At 40.0% G+C, this 20,283-nt stretch overlaps 1 protein-coding gene across 1 annotated transcript in view; it reads left to right on the top strand.

The window, feature by feature from the left end:
- Positions 1-20,283, top strand: part of NCKAP1L (NCK associated protein 1 like) — a 95,779-nt gene that overhangs the window by 3,801 nt on the left and 71,695 nt on the right. Inside the window, exon 2 of the mRNA XM_075551539.1 lies at positions 4,958-5,074. The gene's annotated coding sequence lies outside the window, so the exon portion shown is untranslated. The remainder of the gene's footprint in view (positions 1-4,957; positions 5,075-20,283) is intronic.

Raw genomic sequence — 20,283 nt, 5'->3', positions numbered from 1 at the left:
TAAAAAGAGGGAAATTATACAATAAATACAGTTACAAGATATTTTAAATTGAGGGGTCTCTGAGGGCAAATGATAAATTATGGGTGGGGACAGATTGGGAAGTACTGCTTTAGAGGAAGAAAAGTTGGTGGGGTTTGCAGTTGTTTAGGTAAAGTGGCAGTGAGAGATGGTAGGAGCCAATGAAAACATGCTTTTGTTTAAAAAAGAATCCTTAATGAGAGTTTGCCAAGAATAGCTAACATTCAGCTCTAGGAAGCTGGAGTAAGCTACAAATTGATTAAAAACACTAGTACTGATATTTTCTTTAAACATCTGTGTAAATGTTATATAATGCCCTAATCCACACTGCTGATGATAATTACCAGTGTACTTAAGAATTGTGTTCTCTGTGATTTTCCTTGACTTCTAGGTGAATCTCTTCTTGGACACCAAAAATAGCTTCTTAAACTTTTATTGGTGTTGGCATTTAAGAGATAATTGTAAGCCAAATTAAAAAAATTTTTTAGTCTAATTTATTTCAAAACTTGTTGCTTTCAAGTCAGTTTTGACTCACGACAACACCATGTATTATGGAGGAGCACTGTGCTGCTCCATCGGGTTTCCATTGCCTGTGAGGGAGAAAGAGTTGGTAGCCAGCATTCTCTTCTGCAACAACTAAAAAGTTCTATCAGGGCATTTATATTTATGGAATAATAATAAGACTTTTCAGTTACAAAGTTTCTTCTCTGAAATCAACTTTCAGCATCCCTCTGGGGCAGTATCACCCACTTTGGGAAACACTGACCCAGTTTAACTTCCACTTTATGCTTTTGTGTAAATGTTCATTTAGTCTCATAGTTAATTATCGAAGGGACATATGATTACAGGTGATATTGTTTATTTTATCATTCAATATATTATTTGGTCTATGAGTTGTATGGTTTTACCTCTTAAGTCATTAATCTGTTTTGAATTAAGTTTTCAAAAACTTTATTGTGAACTGGGTAATGATTTACTGAGCAGATCTGTTTTCCATTAAGCAATTCCTGTGCATTCTGTTTCATGTCATTGATTGAAATCCCCACAATGTCTCATCACTTACTCCATTTCTTTCCTATGTTTTCTGTTTTCATTCCCCTCCTCTTTCAACCTCTCTGAACTTTGCCCTTGGATAAATGCTGTTCTTTCAGTCTCTAATGGCTGCTTATTCTAAGGCGTTTGCAATCCCCTAGTGTTAGTGTTCCCTTTATGGGAACGTTTTTTGCTTGGCTGACAATTGAGCCGTGGGGATGAGTTCATTTGCAGGCCTGCAGTGTGACTCATGGCCATAGTCTTGGAGGTTCCACCAGTCTATTTGACTAGTAGACCTGGTCTTTTTTATGATTGTGAGGTTCAGTCTATATTTTTCTTCTCTCTATCCAGCATCTATTTTGATTACTATATTTTCATAATATGTTGTAAGATTAGGAAGTGCATCAATTCAACTTTTTTAGAAGTATTTTTCCATAAGTTTATTTGCTTTTTCTTGAAGCTTTGACTAAATGTTATGTTAGAAGTAAAAAAAAAAAAAAGTAATGTTTAACTTCTATTGTGCCATCTTCCAAGGGGGCTCAAAACTTCCTAAAGGAAGATTTCATTAGATCTGTCACCTATGTTTTTGAATTACATTGACCAGTGAGGGATATTATATTATTATGGTTTAATCATTTTATTGGGAGCTCTTACAGATAGAACATTACATTATTCAATCACATTAAGCAGTATTTACAATTGCTACCACAATCAGTTTCAAAATATTTTCTTGAACTCCTTGGTATCAGCTCCCTTTATCCCCTCCTTCTACCCCCTCACCCTAATTAATTGATTAATTAATCCATCAATTTATCCATCCATCTATGTCATATCTTACACCATCCACTTTATATTTATTTTTGCCATATCTTACACCATCCACATTCTCATACAATTTTGTTGTTCATTCCCCTGAGAGTATATAGTCATCAGTGCTATCAGCCCCCCACTCCCCCCTTTTCTCATACCCTCAGGGTTGTGATTCTGCTATTTGGAGTTGGAAGCGGGTTTGTGAGGACTGGCAGTTTGAGCACCTTGCTGACATTGGCTGAGGCAATCAAGAGAAGACGTGAGTTCTGCTCTGGATTGCCACCTGCTCATGGATCTTCTGCCTAGTCCAGATCTCTGGTCTGCTACAGGTCTCCTGCCTGCTCATGGACCTCTGGCCTGTTTATGGATCTCTGGCCTGCTCATTGGTCTCCAGCCTGCTCATCTGTCTCCAGCCTGCTATGGATCTCCAGCTACCAGCCACATTCTCTTGATTTTCTGATCTTTAGTTTTGCCCTGTTTGTGCCTCTGTCATCGCAAGCACACTGAACCTCACCTCCATAATTTCGTATTTTGATAGGAAACTGACACTGCTTGCTACAGAGCGCCAGGTGGAGAGATCGCCCAGGCTGAGGAAACACCAGGCTAAGGGGTACCATGGGCAGTGACAGCAGCAGGTGTTACCGCGGCCTGCCTCGCTGCTGGATATTTTATTTTTAAGATCGGGTTTTATTTGGTTGCACCAAGGTAATTATTGAAAGCACCTCTTTCATACTCAAACTTCTGGTTTAGGGGATAAATTACCGTATGTGGTCACCCCAATTAAGACTTAATGGTTTGCTTTTAAGGGAAAATTCTCTATATATCTAAAATATCATAAAAGAAGATATCTGATTATATTGGTCCATTGTCATTTTTAGGTAACATTTTCTTTCTTTTTTTTTTTTTGGTGTGTGAACATTTTATTTTTATAGCCTGGTCTAATATACCAAAGTTTATTAAGAATTAAAATATATGTAAGATCTTAGTCAAGAGAGAAAAGTAAATCTTATGTAATACTTAAATTTAAGGGAGAAATTTGGGATCCCTTTGTATGAAGCATATAAGAATGCACTAGATTCTAAAAGTATCTAGTTTTTCTCTCTACTATTTTATAAAGGGAGAAAAAGATAATTTGGAAGGAACCTAGAAAATACTTACCGTAGATAGGTCACTGGTTGGAAGGTACATAAATGCTAATTTGGGTGAAAGGGAATTAAAAAAAATAGGTAAGGAAAAACATTTTTAAAATAATTTTTTGACTCTTACAGCTCTTATCACAATCCATACATATATCCATTGTTTCAAGCACATCTGTACATATGTTGCCATCATCATTTTCAAAACATTTCCTTTCTACTTGAGCCCTTGGTATCAGCTCCTCATTTTTTCCCTCTCCCTTCCCCCCTATCCTCCCCCTTGAACCCTTGATAATTTATAAATTATTGTTTTTTTCATGTGTTACACCGGCTGGGAAAAGCCTCTTAACAGCAGAATTACTCATTTAACTATAACTTCTACCTTTAATTACAAGTATAAGTTTTAATTCAATGACAGTTCAAGTCATAACAAGAAGAATTATACAATTGAATTGTATGATATGTGAATTATATGCCAATAAAACTGAACAATGAAAAAAGTTTAGATACAAGTAAACCTACTATGTTAATATTCCAGAACTGTCACAACAAAAAAGACAAACTTGATCTTATAACTATAGAAATAACTTCTCTCACAGTTTTGGAGTCTATAAATCTCAAACTTTCTCCTAAAGCATCTAAGGCATGGTCCTTCCTTGCCCCCTTTAGCTTCCGGTAACCCAAGGCTTTCTTTTGCCTCCTTCATTCTACTTATTTAATTTTTTTAGTGTTGAGAATAGATATAGCAAAACATACATATTAGGCTGCTAACCACAGGGTCAGCAGTTTGAAACCACCAGCCGCTCCTTGGGAGAAAGATGAGGCTTTCTACTCCTATAGAGATTTACAGCCTTGAGAGCCAAAGGAGCAATTCTACTCTGTCCTATAGGGTCACTATGAGTCAGATTGACAGGAGGACAGTGAGAGAGAGAGGGACATGTTCATTAAATTAGTAGATGATATTCTTCAAGCATAACCCTTTTCACCCTCCTCTGAGTTGTTCCTCTCCCATTCATATAAACTCAAGGTTTTGAATATTTGGTTTGTTGTTACTTTGGAATCATATAGATAGACCTTAAACGAATATAATGTTCAAACATTTTATTTACCAACATAATTTCATGTTAACTTGATAGGTAAGTGCAGAAGGCCTGATAATGCCTCCTTGTGGTGTGGCCTTCTCTTGAGGACTGGGAAATTCCTCTCTTTTTCTGCCTTTGTTTTCCTGTTGAAAAGTCACAGGAGAGCCTCTCTCTCTGCTGCTCCTTTCTGTTGAAGAGCCCCGTGGATCCTGCCATTGGATCCCCAAGACTTTGCAACCACTGGCCTGGGATCTTCCTGCATTTTGCATCATTGCATGTGACTGTGTGAGTCTGAAGAGAGACTTATGGACTAGTATTGAACATAAGGACTGATATGGGACTTATGAACTTGAGCTGGACTGGGCTGGATGTTTGCTCAACATACAATTGCTGTTTGATATAAAGCTACCTTTTGTACATATGAGTGTCTTTGCATTTGTTTCTTAAGTCAACCCGGAGTAACGCATAAGCTAAACTATTACTTGGTTTTAGGGAGACCTAGTAATGCTGTGGGATAAGTGTTGGATTGCCAGCTGCAAGCTTAACAGTTTATTATTTATTATTAATGATATTTATAATTACTGGGGACTCTTACAGCTCATAACAATCCATACATCAATTGTATCAAGTATATTTGTATATATGTTGCCATCATTTTCTACATGTTTACTTTCTATTTGAATCCTTGGTATCAGCTCCACTTTTTTCCCTCCCCCCTCCCACCCTCATGACCCAATGATAAATTATAAATTATTATTGTTTTCATGTCTTACACCGACCCTTGTCTCCTTTTACTCACAGTTCTGTTGTGAGGGGATGGTGGTGGATTATGAGTTGATCATTTCCATCGGTTCCACTTTTCTTCCTCTCCCCCCCAAGGTCAGCAGTTGAAACCCGCTAGTTTAGTCCACGGGAGAAAAATGAGACCGACTGATCCTATAAAGATGGAGAGCCTCGGAAACTATGCATGGTCACCAAGTCACAATCTACTCAGTGGTAATGGTTTTTTATTTTATTTTTTATTGTTTTAAGAAGACTTCAGGGAGTATTTTTGGTTTAAGGTATACGTATTAGGGCAGTAGTTATAGGAGTTCATGGCTCCATGAAGTCTCAAGTCGATGAGGATTTTAAATTCTATATTTTCCTCTTTTGATCAGGATCCTTTTGTAGAATCTGATCAAAATGTCCAGTGACGGTAGCTGGGAGCCACTTTATTATTTCCATCTCATGGCCAAGGAGGTGGTTGTAGATGGACATAATTAGCCACACATTCCATTGCTGCTAGGTTGCTGTCACATCAAGTCTAGCACCTTGAAACCCTTAGTAAACAGAATGCAGCATTATGTTTCTATTTTTGAGCCTATTACATCCAATGAATCTCACCAAGGGGCTTCTCCACTTTTCTAAGCATGATATCCTTTTCCAGGGACTGGTCCCTCCTGATAACACGTCTGAAGTACGTGAGCCCTGGTGGTAGCGTAAACTTTATGGATAGCACCTTTTTTGTATCCTGTTCCTGACTCCTCCCTCAGCTGTTTCAGATGAAGAGACCAATCGTCATGCCTTGGATGGCTGCTGGCAAGCTCGGAGGACTGCACTTCTGCCTCCCACTTCGTATGGCCATCTGCATCCAGTATGTTCGCCTCAGGATCCAACCTGTTCCACTATGACTTCACCTTAAATAAGTTTTGAGGAGGATTCCATTTCACCTAGCATAATTAGCTAAAAAATACCCAAAGTTATTACTGTATGTCCTCAAATATAAGCTGACCTGAATCAGCCAAGGCACCTAATTTTAACACAAAAACTGCATTAAAAATGTGCTGAAAAACTTGGCTTTTACACGAATATATACAGTATTTTAAAGGACTTAACTAAGAACAATAAAAAAAATAGTTTAAAAGAATCGTTTCTGGATTTTTGCTTGCCGTAGATTGGATCTTGGCTCAGCTTAAGCACCAAGTATTTGCATATCAATTAGATGCAAAACACCAGGTTAGATGTGCAGTAAATACAAAGCGGCATATGATTCTTAAATCCCTTGGGAAGGTTTAGGGTATGCTTGGGATTGGAGAAGATAGTCTATATTTGCCTGTCACATCAAATCAATTGCAATTGAGTCAGTTCTGACTTGTGGTGACCCATGACTGTCAGGGTAGAACCAGGTTCCATGTGATTTTCAAAAGTTGATTGCTAGGACTTTCTTCTGAGGTGCCTCCAGGTAGACCTGGGTTTCTTAACTAGGGCCCCATCAGGTACCACTCAGGGACTGCAGTTGCCACCTTAGAAGTCACTAAAGAGGATAGTGAGTTGTAAATGAGGTACGGATTAAGAGTTTGACATAAAAAAACCTGTGGAATTGGGATTTGGATGGGTGAAAGGTTGTTATTGTTAGGTGTCATTGAGTTAGCTCCAACCCATAGTGACCCTGTGCACAACAAAATGAAACACTGCCCGGTCCTACACCGTCCTCACAATTGTTCCTAGGCCTGAGCCCGTTGATGCAGCCACTGTGTCCATCCATCTCATTGAGGGCCTTTTTTTTTTTTGTTTCCCTTCTACTTTACCAAACATGTTGTCCTTCTCTAGGGACCGATCTTTCCTGACACTATGTCCAAAGTATTTAAGAAGAAGTCTTGCGATCCTTGCCTCTAAGGAGCACTCTGGACTTACTTCTTCCAGTATAGATCGGTCCATAGTCGTTTCCGTATTCTCCAGCACCACAATTTAAATGCTTCTCTTCTTCTACAGTCCTCCTTACTCAATGTCCAACTTTCACATGCATAGGAATTGACGGAAAATACCATGGCTTGGATCAGGCACACCTTAATTAGTCCTCAGAGTAGCATCCTTTCTTTTCAATACTTTAAAGATGTCTTGTGCTGCAGATTATCTTAAGCAGTACATCTTTTCAACTTTTGACTGCTGTTTCCATGAGTATGTGGATACAAGCAAGATGACATCCTTGACAATTTCAAACTTTTTTCGATTTATCCCTTGGTTACCTATTGGTTCTTGGTTCATTTGTGAGGATTTTGGTCTTCCTTACATTGAATTATAATCCATACTGAAGGCTACAATCCTTGATCTTCATTTGTAAGTGACTCAATTCAGCCTCTTTCAGCAAGCAAGGTTGTCATCTGCATACCACAAGTTGTTAAGAAGCCTTCCTCCAATTCTGATGCTGTGTTTTTCTTCATATAATTCAGCTTCTCCGATGATTTGCTCAGTATACAGATTAAACAAGTATTGTGAGAGATTACAACCCTGACACACACCTTTCCTGGCTTTAAATCATGCAGTATTCCCTTGTTCTGTTCACACACTGCCTCTCTTGATTTTTGTACAAGTTTCAATGAGCACAATGAAATGTTCTGGAATTTACATTCTTCTCAAGAATGTTATGATTCACACAGTTGAATACCTTTGCATAGTCAATGAAACACAAACATCTTTATTTTTAGGTTAATTATCTTTTTCCTCTTAGGAATCTTAAAAAAAAATTACTTTATTGGGGGCTCGTACAACTCATCACAGTCCATACCTACATACACTGTGTCAAGCACATTTGTACACCCACTGCCATCATCATTCTCAAAACATTTGCCTTCCACTTGAGCCCTTGGTATCAGCTCCTCATTCCCCCCCTCTTCCCCACTTCCCCCTCCCTCATGAACCCTTGATAATTTTAAATTATTTTGTCATATCTTACACTGTCTGACGTCTTCCTTCACCCAGTTTTCTGTTGTCCGTTCCCCAGGGAGGAGGTTATATGTAGATCCTTTAATGGGTTCCCCCTTTCCATCCCACCTTCCTTCCATCCTCCCGGTATCAGCACTCTCAGCACTGGTCCTGAAGGGCTCATCTGTCCTGGATTCCCTGTGTTTCCAGTTCCTACCTGTACCAGTGTACATCCTCTGGTCTAGCCAGATTTGTAACGTAGAATTGGGATCATGATGGGGGGGCGGGAAAGGGGAGCATTTGGGACCTAGAGGAAAGTTGTATGTTTCATCATTGCTAACTGCACCCTGGCTGTCTCGTTTCCTCCCTGCAACCCTTCTGTAAGGGGTGTAAACATCTTTTTTATATTCTCTGTTTTCAGCCAAGATCCATCTGACATCTGCATTGATATCCCTTGTTCTACATCCTCTTCTGTATCTGGTGTAACCTTCTAGCAGTTCCCTGTCAATGTACTGCTGCAACTGTTGTTGAATGATCTGAAGCAAAAATTTACTTGCGTGCAATGTGAAGGATCTTGTTCGATAGTATGAGCAAGAACAGAGCTCTTTGGAATGGGAACAGATATGGATCTCTGCTAGTTAGTTGGCCTTGTAGTCGTCTTCCACATTTTAATGGCATCGACCAGTGAGTACTCCCAGTGCTGCTTCAGCTTTCTGAAATATTTCATTGAGTATTCATTCAATCCCTGGAGCCTGGTGAAAGGTAAGGGGCATCATTTAGTAAGAATAGAGTACAGCTAAGTGAGTTTTACATGGAAGGCAGATTTAGAAGCACATTCTAGCTCAGCTTGCCATTAAAATGATTTAAGTTTTGTATCTCTGTCTAGAGCAGGAATGGGAAAATGTCTGGCCAGTGGCCTGTATAAGGCCCTTGAAATGATCAATACCACCTACCTCACAGGCTTGACCAAAGAGAAACACTCCAGCCATCACATTAGAATGGGCTAATTAAATGTTTGACCAAATATAGCAGGCTAATTTTGAAGTTAATCATTTTGTATGACTTGTGAATGATATAAATAACCAAATGGCCTTGACAGGAAAAAGTCCCTATCCTTGGTATAGAGAAATGATTGACAGAAGTTTATCTAGTGGACACAGTAAATGATTTGAAGGTAGAGGGAAAAATAAGAATCTAATTAAGGAATTATAGTACAGCCCAGATGCTGAATGTATTTTTCCTACTAATATGGACAATTGGTAAGTAAGCCCTTTCAGTTTTTGGTTGAACAATGAAATGACAAAATAAGGATGAATTAAAAAATCAAATGAAAGCTGCCATAGGAAAATAGTTTTATTCAAATAAATAACATGTTCAGATGCCAACACTGATAAGAGTGGTTGTAAAACATTGACAATGAGAAATTTCCAAAACTTAAGGATTAAAAAAAAATCTCTCTAAAATCTTCAGATTTTCTGACCTATGGATACAGGGAGAATATTGAGGTAGTGTTACTCTGATTGCAGATGTTTTTCTTGAGGACCTAAACTGATGTGCGTGCTAGTACTCATGTTTTAAAAGACACCATGGCGGCCTTCTTCTAAGTTTTGACTTGCAACCATCAGGACTTTGCTGCTTTTCTGTTGCTGGGGAAAAGGGGTTTAGATTAGATAATAATGAGTTGTTTTTTTTAAGAAGAAAAAAGAATTTGTTTAAGAATTGTAGAGGCCTTGTGATTACCATTAGTGATACTAGGTAAGACAATATAATATGTTAAAATGATAATATTTGATAGTTATTCTGTTTTTTCTCAAAGACATGGTAGTTAGGATGTTAATTATCTATAACCCTTTTCTTTAGGTTTCTTGCATTACTGTAGGAGATGACCATAAAAGGAAAGTTAATTGTTAAACAGAACTAGAATATTATTCGAGATAACCAATCCTAGGAGATGAAAGCTATTTTATTAAAAAGATGGTATTATCAAATATCAGAAAGTTACATCAACTTTTGTTTTTTCATCATCCGTTTGCACCTTCCCTTGCGTACATGGTGGACAACTCCATTAGTGGGTCCTCTTCTCTGTGGTCCAATCATTTCTGTAAAATGAGCGATTTTTTTAAAAAAACAGTTATTGAGAAAAACATGTACAATAAAGGTATATGTTTATAGTGTACAGTTTGCCAAAAATTGACAAGTGTAGTACTTGAGAAACCATCAAGAGACCTAGGTAATCGTCACCACGGAAACCTTCCTTAGACCTTTTTTTAAAATTTAATCATTTTATTAGGGGCTCATACAAATCTTACTACAATCCATACATACATCAGTTGTGTAAAGCACATTGCTCTCATTCTCAAAACGTTTGCTCTCCACCTAAGCCCCTGTCATCAGCTCTTCATTTGACCCCTCCCTCCCTGCTTCCCCCAAATGGTTAATCTTTCGTTTTGCAAACCAGCATTTCTTCTACCTTCTTTTGTTCTTATCTATTGCTATTTTTGGTTTTGTTAGATGCTGTCAGTTTAATTCCAACTCATAATGACCCTGACGTACAACAGAATGGAACACTGTCTGGTCCTGTGCCCTCCTCACAATTGTTGTTCTCTCTGAGCCTATTGCTGCAGGCACTGTGTTGATCCAGCTCACTGAGGGTCTTTACCAAGCATGAGGTCCTTTTCCAAAGACTGGTCTTTCCTGGAGGAGCCTTGGTGGTATAGTGGTTACTGGCTAGGCTGCTAAGTGCAAGGTCAGCAATTGAAACCCAGCTGCTTTGAGGGAGAAAGATGGGCCCTCCCTGTCCTATAGGGTTGCTGTGAGTCAGAACTGATGCAATGGCGTAGAATTTGTTTTTTCGGTTGGTCTCTCCTGATAACATGTCTAAAGTATGTGAGACTTTCTTACCATCCAGCTTATCTAGGAAGAAGAAAAGGAAGGGAGCACAGTTAAGTAACTAGGGAGCATTTGTATATGGGATTTACAGTCCCACCTCCCTTATATTGATAGGGTCATGTGACTAGGTCTTGCCAATGGAACATGAGTGGAAGCCTTCTCTTCCTGGCTGAGGTGACGAAGAGGCAGCTGTGTCTTTTCCATTGTGCCTTTGAGGTAGCATGAACACCAAGTGTGGATGGTGACAGAGTCCTAGATGAAAAGAGCCTGTGTCCTTGAAATACCACCACCATTCACTGAATGCTTACACTGAGATTGTGAGCAAGACTTTTGTTGTGTATGCCAGTAAACATTTGGAGCTTTGTTATAGAAGGTAGCACTACACTAATAAACATACACACTTTATTATTATAGTGAAATATATATATATGTTATTTTAACTAGTCACATACATTTTAACCTAATGTTAAATGACCTTGTGTGAGGTAGGTATTACCTCTTTGAAAGATGAGGAAGATGTGTTTTAGACAAAATTTTCCTTAAGGTCAGAGCCAGTAGCTTAACCCAGAATTGGGTAAAAGTTACTTAGGTCTCCAGTATAGCACGCTGCGCCTTGAAGGAAGACTGTAACTTGAAATAAATCTAATCTCTCAACTTCTAAGTTTGTTTATGCCAGTTGTATTTTCTAGGGATGGGAAAGCAATCAGAGATGGGTGAGAGAAAATTCTCCTGTTATAAATGCATTTAGATTTTAATTAGATTCCTTTTTATTTGATACGCTCTCTAGAGGCTGGTGAAAGTCATATATTTTCATTGTTCTGATGAATGAGTTTGTGTGTGAAACATTAAGATTTAATTATTCAGGGTTGGAATGCTTATTAGATATGAAAGATTTAGAGTCTAAGACTTCATTTGTTTATTGTTTGTGTTCAGCCTTGTTCACCTGTGTCCCAGACGTCAGGGTTAGGAATCTGATTGGCAACATTAGAAAGTTCTTTTTATTTGATTTCAAACTTGGAGGAATACTTTTTGGGAGCTAAAATGGCTCTGAAATGAAGCAGGCCAGAAGCTATAGAAGCACCGTAGAATTTACTTTTATCCTCTAGCCTCTCAGTTGAGTTGGCTAAGACTTCCATAGCCATGAACCATGGTTGGGGCTTGAGGCTAGGGCCCAGGCCAGGGGATACTAGAACTGGAATCCACTTACCCCACTGTAAAACTTACCATCTTAGCAGCAAGGTCGACATAGGTAACCTCATGTTACTTGGGTCTTTTGAGTGGGAGCACATGAGAAGCTTATACAATAAGCATCTTAAAAAAATCATTTTATTGGGGGCTCATACAACTCTTATCACAATCTATACATACATCCATTGTGTGTCAAGCATATTTATACATTTGTTGCCATCATCATTCTCAAAACATTTGCTTTCTACTTGAGCTCTTGGTATCAGCTCCTCATTTTCCCCCTCCCTCCCCACTCCCCCCTTCCTCACGAACCCTTGATAATTTATAAATTATTATTTTGTCATATCTTAAACTGTCCGACATCTCCCTTCACCCACTTTTCTGTTGTCTGTCCCCCAGGGAGGAGGTTATATGTAGTTCCTTGTAATGGGTTCCCCCTTTCTACCGTAGCTTCCCTCCACCTTTCCGGTACTACCACTCTCAGCACTGGTCCTGAAGGGTTCACCTGTCCTGGATTCCCTGTGTTTCCAGTTCCTGTCTGTACCAGTGTACATCTTCTGGTATAGTTGGTTTTGTAATGTAGCATTGGGAACATGATAGTGGGTGGGTGGGGGGGAGGAAAGATGGGTGGGAACAGGAAGCATTTAAGAACTAGTAGAAAGTTCTAAGTTTCATCGTTGCTATACTGCACCCTGACTGGCTCATCTCTTCCCCACAACCCTTCCATAAGGAGCTGTCCAGTTGCCTACAGATGGACTTTGGGTCCCCAATCTACACCCCGCCTCCTTCACAACGATAGGATTTTTGTTCTTTGATGCCTGATACCTGAACCCTTTGGCATCTCATGATCACCCAGGTTGGTGTGCTTCTTCCATGTGGGTTTTGTTGCTTCTGAGCTAGATGGCCACTTGTTTACCTTCAAGCCTTTAAGACCTCAGATGCTAGATCTCTTGATAGCCGGGCACCATCAGCTTTCTTCACACATTTGCTTGCGTATCCATTTGTCTTCAGCGATCGACAGTAAGCATCCTTTAAGCTATCTTTGGGTTTCTCTAGGAGGAGAAAATATTTCTTAAATGCCTATGAGGGTTTATCTCTATCACATTCTTCTACTTCTTCCTGGAAATGCTGAGGAGATATCATGTTCTATTACAAACTGTCAGGTGGGAAAAAAAAAACTGGTGCTAAAAGTGGTTAGGATCTTGCTCTTTAACAAACCAATAAACAAAACGAAACTCAACCTTTTATGTTCTTAGCTTTCTCTAATGCTTTTTATGTACAATGACTTTGATTCCTCATCAGGAAATACTACCTTTCTCAGTGATGTTATGTGGTACTACCGATTGAAATCCTGTGGTTTGGGTCATAAGGGCATATTTCTAAGACTTATGGCTCCATGAGGCTTAAGCAGCAGGGACCATCAATTGGCAAAGAAAAGATTGACATTTTAGATCAAGTAGTCTTGATATAGGCCTGTTTTCTATTCTCTAGTGTGTACTTTAAACTTTACCTGTGAAAGTTTTGGATAAAGTAAAAGCCTAGCCATTTAGCAATAGGGCATACTCTCTGCCTTTGTGCTTCAGAAGTCCAAAAATTAACATTTGAACATATTTTTAGTTTTATAGGTTGGTTTTAAGCTTGAGGCCTGGGGAAAATAAAGCTGAAGGCAGCTGGTTCCTTTACTGCTTAGCTTTGTTACCTTCCATCCCTTCTCAGACCTGCCTAACTGAATATCTGCGCCAGAGAAGAATGCTAATTGTTACATGAGGTCACTATAGCCATTTTGGGAAGGGACCATCTGTAGAAGGGATATATTCAAATTGTCTGAGAAGCTCGTCTCAGACAATTATATACCTCAGAATGTAGGCATAAACATAGGAAGATTCCTATAAGTGAATTAAGAATATAGCATCTCAAACCTTGCGATTAACTAGTGCATTTATTGTCAATAGAAAGCCTACTTTCCCTTATGGCTAGCTGTCGTTAGCTGTCCCAGCAGACCCTCACTTCAAGGACTCCCAAGTTTCTAGGCAACAACTACAGCTACAGCTGAGATTTCTGGACAAAGCAGGGTCAGTATAATCTGATAGGGAGATGGGGGTTGGCGGGGATGATCAAGGCAGACTTGCATAAACAGTAGGGATGGAAAATCTCATTTCAGTTTTGCTTTGTGTCCTGCCTAAGCATAGAAAAAAGGCACAGAGGTAGACAGTTAAAGTCTGATTTTCCTAAGGGCATTTAGGTGATTAACCCTAGGCATTTAGATTTCGGGTTCTTCTAGTCACAAAAGTTACTCTTTTTTTTTTTTATGTTACAAACTGGCAAACTCAATATGATTTTAGTACATATTTAAAAGCACACATTTGTAAGGACATATACTAACAATGGGTAATTTTTCTTGTTGCTTGAGTATCTTAATTTTAATGCAATGAATTTACATCAAATTTTAATTTTTTAAAGTATGTATTTAAAAATACTTTTATTGGGGGCTCTTATATATCATCACAATCCATACATTCATCCAGTGTGTCAAGCATATTTGCGCATATGCCGCTATCATTTTCAAAGTATTCTCTTCCCACTTGAGCCCCTGACATCAGCTCCCCATTTCTTCCCTCTACCTCCCCATCCACCCTCACTCATGAACCCTTGATAAGTTGTAGATTATTATTTCCATATCTTAGATTGTCTTCCATTGCCCCTCACCTACTTTTCTCCCTTGGGAGGAAGTTCTAGATTGATCCTTGTGATCAATTTCCCCTTTCTCCCCACACCATCCCCTAATCCTCCTGGTATCTCTACTCTTACTGTTGGCTCTGAAGGGTTATCTATCCTGGATTCCCTGTGTGTGGGTTCTTATCTGTAGCAGTGTACATGCTCTGACCTAATCTGATTTGTAAGGTAGAATTGAGGTCATGATAGTGGGGGGAAGGAAGCACCAAAGAACTAGAGGAAAGTTGTGTATTTCTTTCTTTTTTTTGTGGAAAGTTGTGTATTTCATTAGTGCTATACTGCACCCTGACTGGTTCATCTCTCCCCTGTCGCCCCTCTGTGAGGGCATGTCCAATTGTCTACAGATGGGCATTGGGTCTCGACTCCATGCCCCCCTGCCCCATTCAGCTTGGGTATGGTGTTGTTCTGGAACTTAGATGCCTGATACCTGATCCCATTGACACTTCATGATCACACAGGCTGGTGGGCTTCTTCCATGCGAGCTTTGTTGCTTCTCAACTAGATGGTTGCTTGTTTATCTTCAAGCCTTTAAGACCTTAGATGCTATATCTTTTGATAGGCTGGCACCATCAGCTTTCTTTACCACATTTGCTTATGTACCCATTTTGTCTTTAGCGATCGTGTTAGACAGGTGAGCCGGATTGTTAGAACAAAGTGTTCTTGTGTTAAGGGAGTACTTGAGTCGAGGCCCAATGTCCATCTGAAACCTTAATTCTTAACATATAGATATGAGTACATAGTTCTATTCCCCTCCCTTTATATATGTATTTACATATGTACATGCCTGTAGTTAGACCTCTATAAATGTCCTTTGCCTCCTAGTTCTTTCCTCTATTTCCCTTTACTTTCCTCTTGCCCCACCATCATGTTCAGCCTTCATTCAGGTGTAGTAATTCCTCGCTGCTACATTGCCCTTGATTAAGCCCCACTAGGCATCCTACAACCTTCTTTCCATTGATTATAGTCACTTGTTCCCTTATCCCTGGGTTGACTACCCCCCCACCCTTCCTTTCTCCCGCCTCCCCTTCTCCTGTGTCCCCCCAGAACCATTGGCCCCGTTCTTTTCATCTCCTAATTATTTATCCCTCCTATTTTATCTAGCTAGACATGCAGATACATTAAAAAGTACAGAACCCTGGCAAAGCCCAACAAAACAACAGGAAGTCAAAACCAACAAAACAATAAAAACAGCAACCAAAACCAAAATAACAACAAAAAGAAAGCCACTGACAAAAAATGGAAAAGCTTATAAATAGTTCAAGGTGCATTTGTTGGTCTTTATGAGTGTTTTCCAGTCGAGTCTAATGGGGTGCCACACTCTGTCTCAAGTCTATTTTTGGTATTCCCGAGGGTTTCATCAGTCTGCTCCCCCTGCTGCTCTGCTGCATGCCCTCCCTCAGTGTCTCACCCCGGCGAGATGGGGCCAGACTGTGCACTGTTTCTGCACTGTGTCTCCAGTGCTGTCCCCTGCAGCACCATGGCTCACAGAGGGACGCGGTGTCCTGTGGTGGGGCCAGCCCTACAGTCCTTCCCGTGCTTTGTGTGATCCAAGCAGGAACATTGTCCTTGGGGCTTGGTGGACCAGGATGTCTTCTCCTCCTTCTCCATCCCTTTTTGTTTCTCCCCTGTGCTCTAATCTGACGTGCCCCTCTTCCCAAGCTGTAGTCCCAGTTCTGTCCTCTGAAGTGCATCTTCTGAGGGGGCGGGGGGCAGGGGGCAGGGTTTGGCCACATAGTTGGGGTTGGGGCCGGCCCCACAGACCTCTCTGTTAGTTCCCTGGTACATGTCAGTAGGTCATATTCATGTCTTGGTGCATCGGGTTGAAGCCTGGTCTCTCCCTCTCCTGTGGAGATACAAACAATACCCTCCCCTGTGGTGGGTTAGTGCTCTGCTCCCCCGCTACCCATGCAGAGTTGTTCTTTAAAGCTTCCACTGCATATTAATGATTATATTAGAGTCATAAACACTTACTATGAAGTGAGCTGGCTCTCTGAAAAATAACGGTTGCAGCATAATCAAATATTGTATATTGTTACCTTTTGATTCTTTAAAAAATCATTTTATTGGGGCTCATACAATTCTTACCACAATCCATACATATATCCACTGTGTAAAGCACATTTGTACATTTGTTGCCATCATCCTCAAAACATTTGCTTTCTACTTGAGCCCTTAATATTAGCTCCTCATTTTCCCTTTCCCTCCCCCCTCTCCCCCCTCTCCCTTCCTCACGAACCCTTGATAATTTATAAATTATTATTTTGTCATATCTTACACTGTCCGACATCTCCCGTCACCCTCATTTCTGTTGTCCATCCCCCAGGGAAGAGGTTATATGTAGATCCTTGTAATCGGTTCCCTCTTTCTACCCCACCTTCTCTCCACCCTCCAGGTATCGCCATTCTTTCACCACTGGTCCTGAAGGGGTCATCTGTTCTGGATTCCCTGTGTTTCCAGTTCCTATCTGTACCAATGTACATCCTCTGGTCTAGCCAGTTTTGTAAGGTGGAATTGGGATCATGATAGTGTGGGGAGTAAACATTTGAGAAGTAGAGGAAAGTGGTATGTTTCTTTTTTCTTTAAAAAAAAATTTTAAAAAACATTTTATTAGGGGCTCATACAACTCTTATCACAATCCATACATATACATATATCAATTGCTGTACATTCTTTGCCCTAATCATTTTCTTTTTTTTTTAAAGTTGTATGTTTCATTGTTACCTTGCAACCTGACTGGCTTGTTTCCACCCCCTTCAGTAAGGGGGTGTCCAGTTGCCTCCAGATGGGCTTTGAGTCTCCACTCTGCTCTCCCTCTCATTTACAATGATATGATTTTTTGTTCTTTGATACCTGATCCCTGATCCCTTTGAAACCTCATGATCACACAGGCTGGTGTGCTTCTTCCATGTGGGCTTTGTTGCTTCTGAGCTAGATGGCTGCTTGTTTATCTTCAAGCTTTTAAGACCCCAGTCGCTTTTGATAGCCAGGCATCATCAGCTTTCGTCACCATATTTGTTTATGCACATATTTGTCTTCAGTGATCATATCACAAAGGTGGGCACCCATTGATACAATTTTTTGTTCTTTGATGTCTGATACCTTCTACACCTCATGATCACACAGGCTGGTGTGCTTCCTCTATGTGGGCTTTGTTGCTTCTGAGCTAGATGGCTGCTTGTTTACCTGCAAGCCTTTAAGACCCCAGATACTATATCTTTTGATAGCCGGGCACCATCAATTTTCTTCACCACATTTGCTTATGCACACATTTGTCTTCAGCTATTGTGTCGGGAAGCTGTGCATTATGGAATACCAATTTAATAGAACAAAGTGTTCTTGTATTGAGTAAGTACTTGAGTGGAGGTCCATTGTCTATCTGCTGATTTAATACTAAACCTATAAATATATGCCCTTAGATCTATTTCCCCACCATCCTATATAAATATATTTGTATATGTACATGCCTGTATTTAGACCTCTATAAATACCCTTTGTTTCCTAGTTCTCTCCTCTATTTCTTTTTACTTTCCTCTTGTCCCACTATCATGCTCAGCATTCATTTAGGTTTCAGTAATTTCTCTCCGTTACATTGCCCTTACCAGGCCTCTCACACCCTCCTTGCCACTAATTTTGGATCACTTGTTGCTCCCTTGTCCCTGGGTTGGTCAACACCACCTCCTTATCCTTGCCTCCAATCTTTTGAGTCTTAAAGAATGTAAAAGAGTTCAATTTCAGATAATCCCAAACTCATGTTTTAGCCAGCAGCCTAGAGGAGTGTGAAGTTTGACCAGACTAATAAGATGGATGATAATGAAGAATGAGAAATGGTAACTTGAGAGTGTTCAACTAGCTACTGATAGTTAGATTTGCCAAACTTGATATCCCCTTGACATTTAACCTTAGTTGAAAGGATCTTGAGAACTATTTTATTCTTGAAACACAGGGTCTATCAAGAATCTGAAGGAAAGCATCTGTCAAGGTGGACAAAAATCTCTCTAACACAAAACCAGGCCACCACTGTTGTTGTGAAGGCAGAAGTGCAGTACCTTCTAGTCCAGAAATATCGCTCACCTTTCTAGTCAAGCCACTTGATTCTTCTTTCCCAGAATGTGTTCTATAGTGTTTCAGAGGCTTGGGTATTTTTGATGACATAGTTAAATCTTGGAAAAGTGATTCTCAATTCTGGTTATGCATGAGAATCACTGAAGAATTTTAAAATGACAGATCATTTGTCTCCACTCTGGAGCTCTATTGGATCAGGATCTTCAAGGATAAGGTCTAGTTAACTGTGGCTTTAAAAGAGTTCCAGAGGGGATTCTGATTTGCAGAGAGGATTGCTGTTGTGTAATCAGACCCCTTTACAAGGACTGATGAAGCCTCTAGATAGGAGAAACTGCCTCATGATTGTTCCAGTGAAGTTTCTCTAAAGACTGCTATTTGGCATGATTGGTTGCATCTCTAATACTGGCCTATTTCTTTCTGGGATGCCAAATACAACACCACAGAAGGTGACATGAGTTCATTACAAATATAGACTTTTTGCTCTATCATTGACATTTCTAATACAACATACTGGGTCTTGAACAATTAAGTTTTAAATAGCAATGTTATTTGAAACAGAACATGTAAAGCACTTAAAGTTTCTGGTCTGCAGTAAGCAACAGATAGTACGTCATTACATTTAGCTGTCCCAGGTTATGAATAAGATCCATTCCTTAACCTTGCTAACATGAAGAATGCAGTTAGGTTAAAAATGTGCAGCTTTAGCACCACAATTCAAATGCATCTTCTCTTCTGCAGTCTGCTGTACTCAGTGTCCAACTTTCACACGCATGTGACGCAGTGGAGAACATCATGGCTCAAGGCAGGTGCACCTGGCTCTCAAAGTCCCATCCTTGTTCTTCACAGTTCAAAGAGGTCTGTGCCACAGATTTACTTCATGTAGCATGTCTTTTGATCTCTTACTGCTGTTTCCATGAGCATCGATTGCGGAGCCAAGTAAGAAAAACGTGGAGAACTTCAACCTTTTCTCCATTAGCATGATGTTACCTATTGGTTTATTTGTGAGGATTTGGGTCTTCCTTAATTTGAATTGTAGCCTATACTGAAGGCCACAAACCTTGATCTTCATCAGAGGTGTTTCAGGTCCTCCTTACTTGCAGCAAGCAAAGTTGTGTCATCTGCATATCACAGTTGTTAATAAGCCTTCCTCCAATCCTGATGCCACATTCTTCTTAGTAGAAGAATCCTTGCCTTTGCAGTGTGGTGCTGGAGAGAAATGTTGAAAGTACCGTGCACTCCTCAAGGACAAACCAATTTATATTGGAAGAAGTAAAGGCAAAGAGGCCAGGATGGCAAGACTTTGTCTTGCATACTTTGGACATACTGTCAGGAGAGATCAGTCCCTGGAGAAGAACATGTTTAGTAAAGTAGATGGGCAGCGAAAACGAGGAAGGTCCTCACGGAGATGGATGGACACAGTGGCTGCAGCCATGGGCTCAGGCACAGCAGTAATTGTGAGGGTGGCGCAGGACCGTACAGTGCTTCATTCTGTCGTGCATGGGGTCACTATGGGTCTGAGCCGACTTGATGACAGTTAACAAGAACAGCAAGAAGACCAAACATCATTTGACCTATGATCCATTTAAATTTGCTCTATTTTCTGCTTTCCTTTTTGATTGAGGTTTTTATTTTATTTCGTTTGTTGCGTTTTA

Source organism: Tenrec ecaudatus, chromosome 6 (assembly GCF_050624435.1).
Source record: "Tenrec ecaudatus isolate mTenEca1 chromosome 6, mTenEca1.hap1, whole genome shotgun sequence".
Taxonomy (NCBI): Eukaryota; Metazoa; Chordata; class Mammalia; order Afrosoricida; family Tenrecidae; genus Tenrec; species Tenrec ecaudatus.
This window is presented reverse-complemented; position numbering and strand designations above follow the sequence as displayed.